The sequence below is a fragment of the Rhinoderma darwinii genome, chromosome 12 (assembly GCF_050947455.1).
Source record: "Rhinoderma darwinii isolate aRhiDar2 chromosome 12, aRhiDar2.hap1, whole genome shotgun sequence".
Taxonomy (NCBI): Eukaryota; Metazoa; Chordata; class Amphibia; order Anura; family Rhinodermatidae; genus Rhinoderma; species Rhinoderma darwinii.
Window position 1 is genome coordinate 34739319 of NC_134698.1, and position 6000 is coordinate 34745318.

Sequence of the window (6000 nt, forward strand, 5' to 3'; positions counted from 1 at the left end):
CACGCTGCCCAAAGACGTCATGGATTTTGTCTCCTCCTGTACGGTGTGCGCAGCAAACAGAGTTGCCCGCTGCAGACCAGCCGGTCTGCTCCAACCACTGCCTGTGCCCAATGCCCCCTGGCAGCATGTTGCTATGGACTTTGTCACAGATCTGCCTATCTCTGTTGGATGCTGTGTGATCTGGGTGGTGTATCGATTTTCTAAAATGGAATTTTGTTCCCCTGACTGGTCTGTCTTCTGCTGCTCGACTGGCCGACTTCTTCGTTCAACACATCTTCCGTCTTCACGGCTTGCCTCTGCATATTGTGTCGGATCGAGGGGTCCAGTTCACCTCTAAGTTCTGGAGAGCACTCTGCGGCCTCCTCGGTGTAAAGTTGGACTTCTCCTCGGCTTATCATCCTCAGTTCAATGGACAAGTCAAAAGCGTTAACCAAATTATGGAGAACTATCTGTGGCACTTTGTCTCCAGATGGCATGATGACTGGGTACAGCTGCTCCCGTGGGCTGAGTTCTCCTATAATAACCATACTAGTGAGTCTACCACCTCCAGTCCGTTCCTCATCGTCTACGGCCAACATCCTTGTATGCCTCTTCCTGTCCCTACTATGTCCCAGGTGCCTGCAGCTGACTCTACCTTCAGGGACTTTCTGCAGATATGGCAACAGACACAATCTTCTATTCTGCTGGCAGTGGACCGCATGAAGAGAAAGGCAGACACTAGAAGATGAGAACCTCCCCAGATTCTTCCAGGTACGAAGGTCTGGCTGTCTTCCAGGAATATCCGGCTGAGGGTGCCGTCTTGCAAGTTTGCTCCGAGGTTTCTCCGACCCTTCGAGATTCTGCTACAGATCAATCCTGTGTCGTACAAGGTTCGGCTGCTTCTTACCCTCAAGATCCCTAACTCCTTCCATGTCTCCTTGCTGAAGCCTGTGGTCCCGTTCGCATACTGACTTTAATATTATGTCTTTAAATATGCATACACATTACTGGTGTCTCCATTCTTTGAAGATATTCTCAGATTTTTCAGAATTTCACACAAATTTATATAAAGATTTTTCCCTTGATAATTTATCTATATGCTCTAATCTAGTGTTGATATGGTTACTATTATTGAGCAATGTCCAAGCTCACTGATATGTGTAAAGATCTCTTCTTTTTATACCTGACAGCTCTCCTATCACGTATATATATTTTTTGTATATCGTCTTATTAATAATTAAAAGATATTCCACCAAGCTGATGGGCATCTATACAGAGCAATTGATAGTGGAATATTTCTACTATTATCATAATTTTTCTACTATTATCATAATTTATCTATTTAACATACTCATTCTTATCAATTTGAAATCTCCCATTGCTTTTTTGCATCTAAGTCCACTGACATGCTCAGTGGCATTCTTTCTACACTTGGTACTTTTGTGATATCCTTCCATCATCACTCTAAGGCCGGACTCACACGAGCGTGTGCTTTTTGCGCACGCAAAAAACGCGGCATTTTGCCTGCGCAAAAGGCACTTAACAGCTCCGTGTGGCCTCAGCATATGATGCGCGGCTGCGTGCTTTTCGCGCAGCCACCATCATTATGACACTCCGTTTGGATGTTTGTAAACAGAAAAGCACATGGTGCTTTTCTATTTTTATTCATCCTTTTCACAGCTGTTGCGCTAATCACGCTGGTCGCACAGAAGTGCTTCCTTGTGGCATGCGTGGTTTTCATTGACTTCAATGGGTGCGTGATGCGCGAAAAACGCCCAAAGAACGGACATGTCGTGACTTTTACGCAGCGGACCAACGCAGCGTAAAAATCAAGCACATGTCTGCACGGCCCCATAGACTAATATAGGTCCGTGCGATGCGCGTGAAAATCACGCGCGTTGCACGGACGTATATCCCGTTCGTCTGAATAAGCCCTAAGTACGTATGTGCTTCAAATTCTAAGTTCACTGACATGCGCAGTGAACTGTATTGCATACTTCTCAATCCTGCAAATTTTCCCTAATATGCAGGCACAAAAGCGAGTCCCTTGGCCGGACGTTAGCGTTACGTGGTTGGAGCATATCTCTGTCAATCTTTCTATCTAGGGGCTCGTCATATGAGGATTACTTCTATTGGAAGAATCAGTTTAGCTGACGTCACGAGTGAGGTTATAAATAGGAGACATAGCCGTGTTCTGCGCCATTAGCCCCATTTTCCCACTGAGGATGCCACTATGGTGGTGAAACATGTCGGGGGGGGGGGGGGCTTTTCTCTTTTTAAAATTCAATGTGACCTGTTAATTCAAGTCCTTTCCTAAGTGGACTGCAGCCGCTAACTACCGTTATCTCATACAGGCAGGGTGGTCATCAGAGGTGTTGTTTTGGTCCGGCACTCAGATAGTACAGACTGCTGAGCAATATTAGCATAACTATATAGGGACTTTCAGTTCACATTGCGCTTTTAATCTTAATTGTATTCTTAATATTCAGTTACAATAAAGCATAATATTAGTAAACATTCAATAAGTACCTGGGAAACAAGGGCTAATCTTTTTGCCTATATTGGCAATATTGATGTGTTTTATTGATCATTTTGACCCCATAAGTGCTTGATAGATTTTATTAGAATTGGGCAGTCAAAATAAAAAAAAAAATCATATTTTTTTTTCAATAAGATTTAGCTTTAGCTCAAAATTTTTCATTTTCTAAACAAATGAAGAAGAAACAAAGATTTGTAAATCAACTTCTCCAGAGTACGGAAATACCTCATATGTGGTCATAAACTGCTGTCTGGGCATATGGCAGGGCTCAGAAGGGAAGGCGCGCCATTTGGCTTTTGGAGCACAGATTTTGCTGGATTGGTTTCTCGGCACCATGTCGCTTTTGCAAAGTTCCTAAGGTACCAGTACAGTGGAAACTTCCCAAAAGTGACTATTTGGGAAACGCAAGGGAAAAACCGAGGAAAATTAATTCAGTCCTTAGGTGACGATGCTAGGCAAGTAGGAACAATTGCAATGTATAGAGGTTTATCTTTCTTTATCAATACGGACTACATGTTTCGGCACCGTACCGGTCCCTTCGTCAGGTCAGGTATAATGTTTGCACTTGGAAGGTGCGATATTTTTACATCATAAAAAAACATTAACAGCTGCGTGTGTCATCCGTTTGGATGTTTGTAAACAGAAAAGCACGTGGTGCTTTTCTGTTTACATTCAGAGTTTGACAGCTGTTGCACGAATCATGCAGTTCACACGGAAGTGCTTCCGTGCGGCATGCGTGGTTTTCACGCACCCATTGACTTCAATGGGTGCGTGATGCGCGAACAGCGCACGGAGAAAGGACATGTCGGGAGTTTTACGCAACGCACTCGCGCAGCGCAAAATTCACACACTGTCTGCACTGCCCCATAGCCTAATATAGGTGCATACGACACACGTGAAAAGCACGCGTGTCGCATGTGCGTATATTACGCTTGTGTAAATGATGCCTTACAAGTCTTAGAACTTTAGCAGCAAATTCTCACATTTTCAAGAAAATTTCAAAAGGCTATTTTTTCAGGGAGCAGTTCAGTTGTGAAGTGGCTTTTAGGGCCTTATATATGAGAAACCCCAAAAAATAAACCACATTTTAAAACTTCACCCCTTAAAGTATTCAATACAGCATTTAGAAAGTTTCTTAACCCTTTAGACGTTTCACAGGAATTAAACCAAAGTAGAGGTGAAATTTGCAAATTTCATTTTTATTTTTTTTGAAGCAATTTATTTTGAATACATTTTTTTTGTAACACAAAGTTTTACCAGAGAAATCCAACTCAATATTTATTGTCCAGGTTCAGCAGTTTTAGGAAATATTCCACATGTGGCCCTAGTGTGCTACTGGACTGAAGCACAGGTCTCAGAATCAAAGAAGTACCTAGTGGATTTTGTGCCTCCTTTTTATTAGAATATATTTTAGGTACCATGTCCGTTTTGAAGGGTTCTTGCGGTGCCAAAACAGTGGAAATCCCCCAAAAGTTAACCCATTTGGGAAACTACACCCCTCAAGGAAATTATCTTATATGTTTTACATCAATATTATTACCAATTGAAACTGTAGCCCATTATTTTTACGACATTTTGCAGGAAGCACTGGCTTCCCATGACGTATACTTACGACAAATGTCGGGAAGGGGTTAAAACTGTATCCCATTATTTTTGTTGTTTTTTATCACATTTTTGTAAAAAAGTATTGTCATTGTCTTTGTCGCTGTATAGCAAGAAAATGTATAGCAAGAGACTTTTTTACAAAAATGTGATAAACAAACAACAAAATAATGGGATACAGTTTTAATCCCTTCCCGACATTTGTCGTAAGTATACGTCATGGGAAGTCCGTGCTTCCTGCAATATGTCGTATACTTACGACAAATGGATGGCCCCAACTCAGAAGCCCCGGATATTAGCTTCGATCCCTGCCATTAACCCCTTAAATGCAGCGGTCAAAAGCGATCGCTGCATTTAAGGCATTTGCAGCTCATCGGCACCCGAGCAATGAAATCGCCGGGGTGTCAGTGGCTGCAATGGCAACCGGAGGCCTAATAGAGGCCTCCCGGTCTGCCTAGTATGAAAAAAATTCCAGCCCCCGCCTGGAGATGGGGCCTAAAAGGCTTCCATAGCCACCGGCAAGGTGGCACCGGCTCAGGAGATGAGCCGGCGTCATCAGCGGTGGATGTCAGTTCTATGTTAGAGCTGACATCAACCTGTAATTGCAGGAACCAGAGCTAACTCCGATGCCTGCCATTAACCCCTTAGATGCAGTGATCAAATGCGATAGCTGCATCTTTGTGGTTGTCAGCAGATCGGCAACTCTGCCCTGCAATTGCAGCGCTGCCGACTGCTGCTATGGCAACAGGAGACCTAACAATGGCCTCCTGCTCTGCCATTACTGAAGCCGATTAGGCCCAGCCTGGAGGCAAAGCCTAATCGGCTTGCTGTCAGTGAATGACTGACAGATCTAAGGGTATGTTCACACACACTATTTACGGACGTAATTCGGGCATTTTAGCCCCGAATTACGTCCGAAAATGCGCCTCAATAGCGTCGGCAAACATCTGCCTATTCATTTGAATGGGTCTTACGATGTTCTGTTCAGACGGTCATTTTTTTTACGCCCCGCCTTTTGACGCCTTTTACGCCCCACCTTTACACCCGCGTCAAAGAAGTGTCATGTCACTTCTTCAGACGTAAATGGAGCCGTTTTCCATGAACTCCATGGAAAACCAGCTCCAGTTACGTCCGTATTGGACGCGGCGTTCAAGCGCCTGCATATGCCGTTACGGCTGAAATGACGGGGCTGTTTTCTCCTGAAAGCAGCCCCGTAATTTCGGCCGTTACGGACGCTGTAGTGTGAACATACCCTAATACATTCCACTACATAGGTAGCAATGTATTAGAAAAAAAATCTGACAGTTGGACCTTCAAGTCGCCTAGTGGGACTAAAAAAAAGTGTGACGAAAAGTGTAAAAAAAGTGAATAAAAAAAGTTGTAAAAAATAAAATAAAAGTTTCAAGTAATAAAATAAAACACAATGACTTATCAAGTCCTTTATTATTGAAAAAAATAAATAAACCATACATATTTAGTATCATCGCGACCATAATGACCTAAACTATAAAAATATTATGTTATTTATTCCACGCGGTAAATGGCGTAAACAAACCCTTAAAAAACAATGCCAGAATTTCTGTTTTTTTGTCACTTTGCCCTACAAAAATGTAAATAAAAAGTGATCAAAAAGTCACATGTATCCAAAAATGGTACCTATAAAAACTATAGCTCGTCTCGCAAAAAACAAGCCCATATACAGCTCCGCCGACTAAAAAATTAAAAAGTTATGGTTCTCACAACATGGCGACAGAAAAAATACATTCTTTTGGCAAAGGTAATTTTATTTGTCACCTTGCCTCCCAAAAAATAGGATAAAAAGTGATCAAAAAGTCGCATTTACCCCAAAAAGGTACCAATAATAACTACAGCTCGTCCCG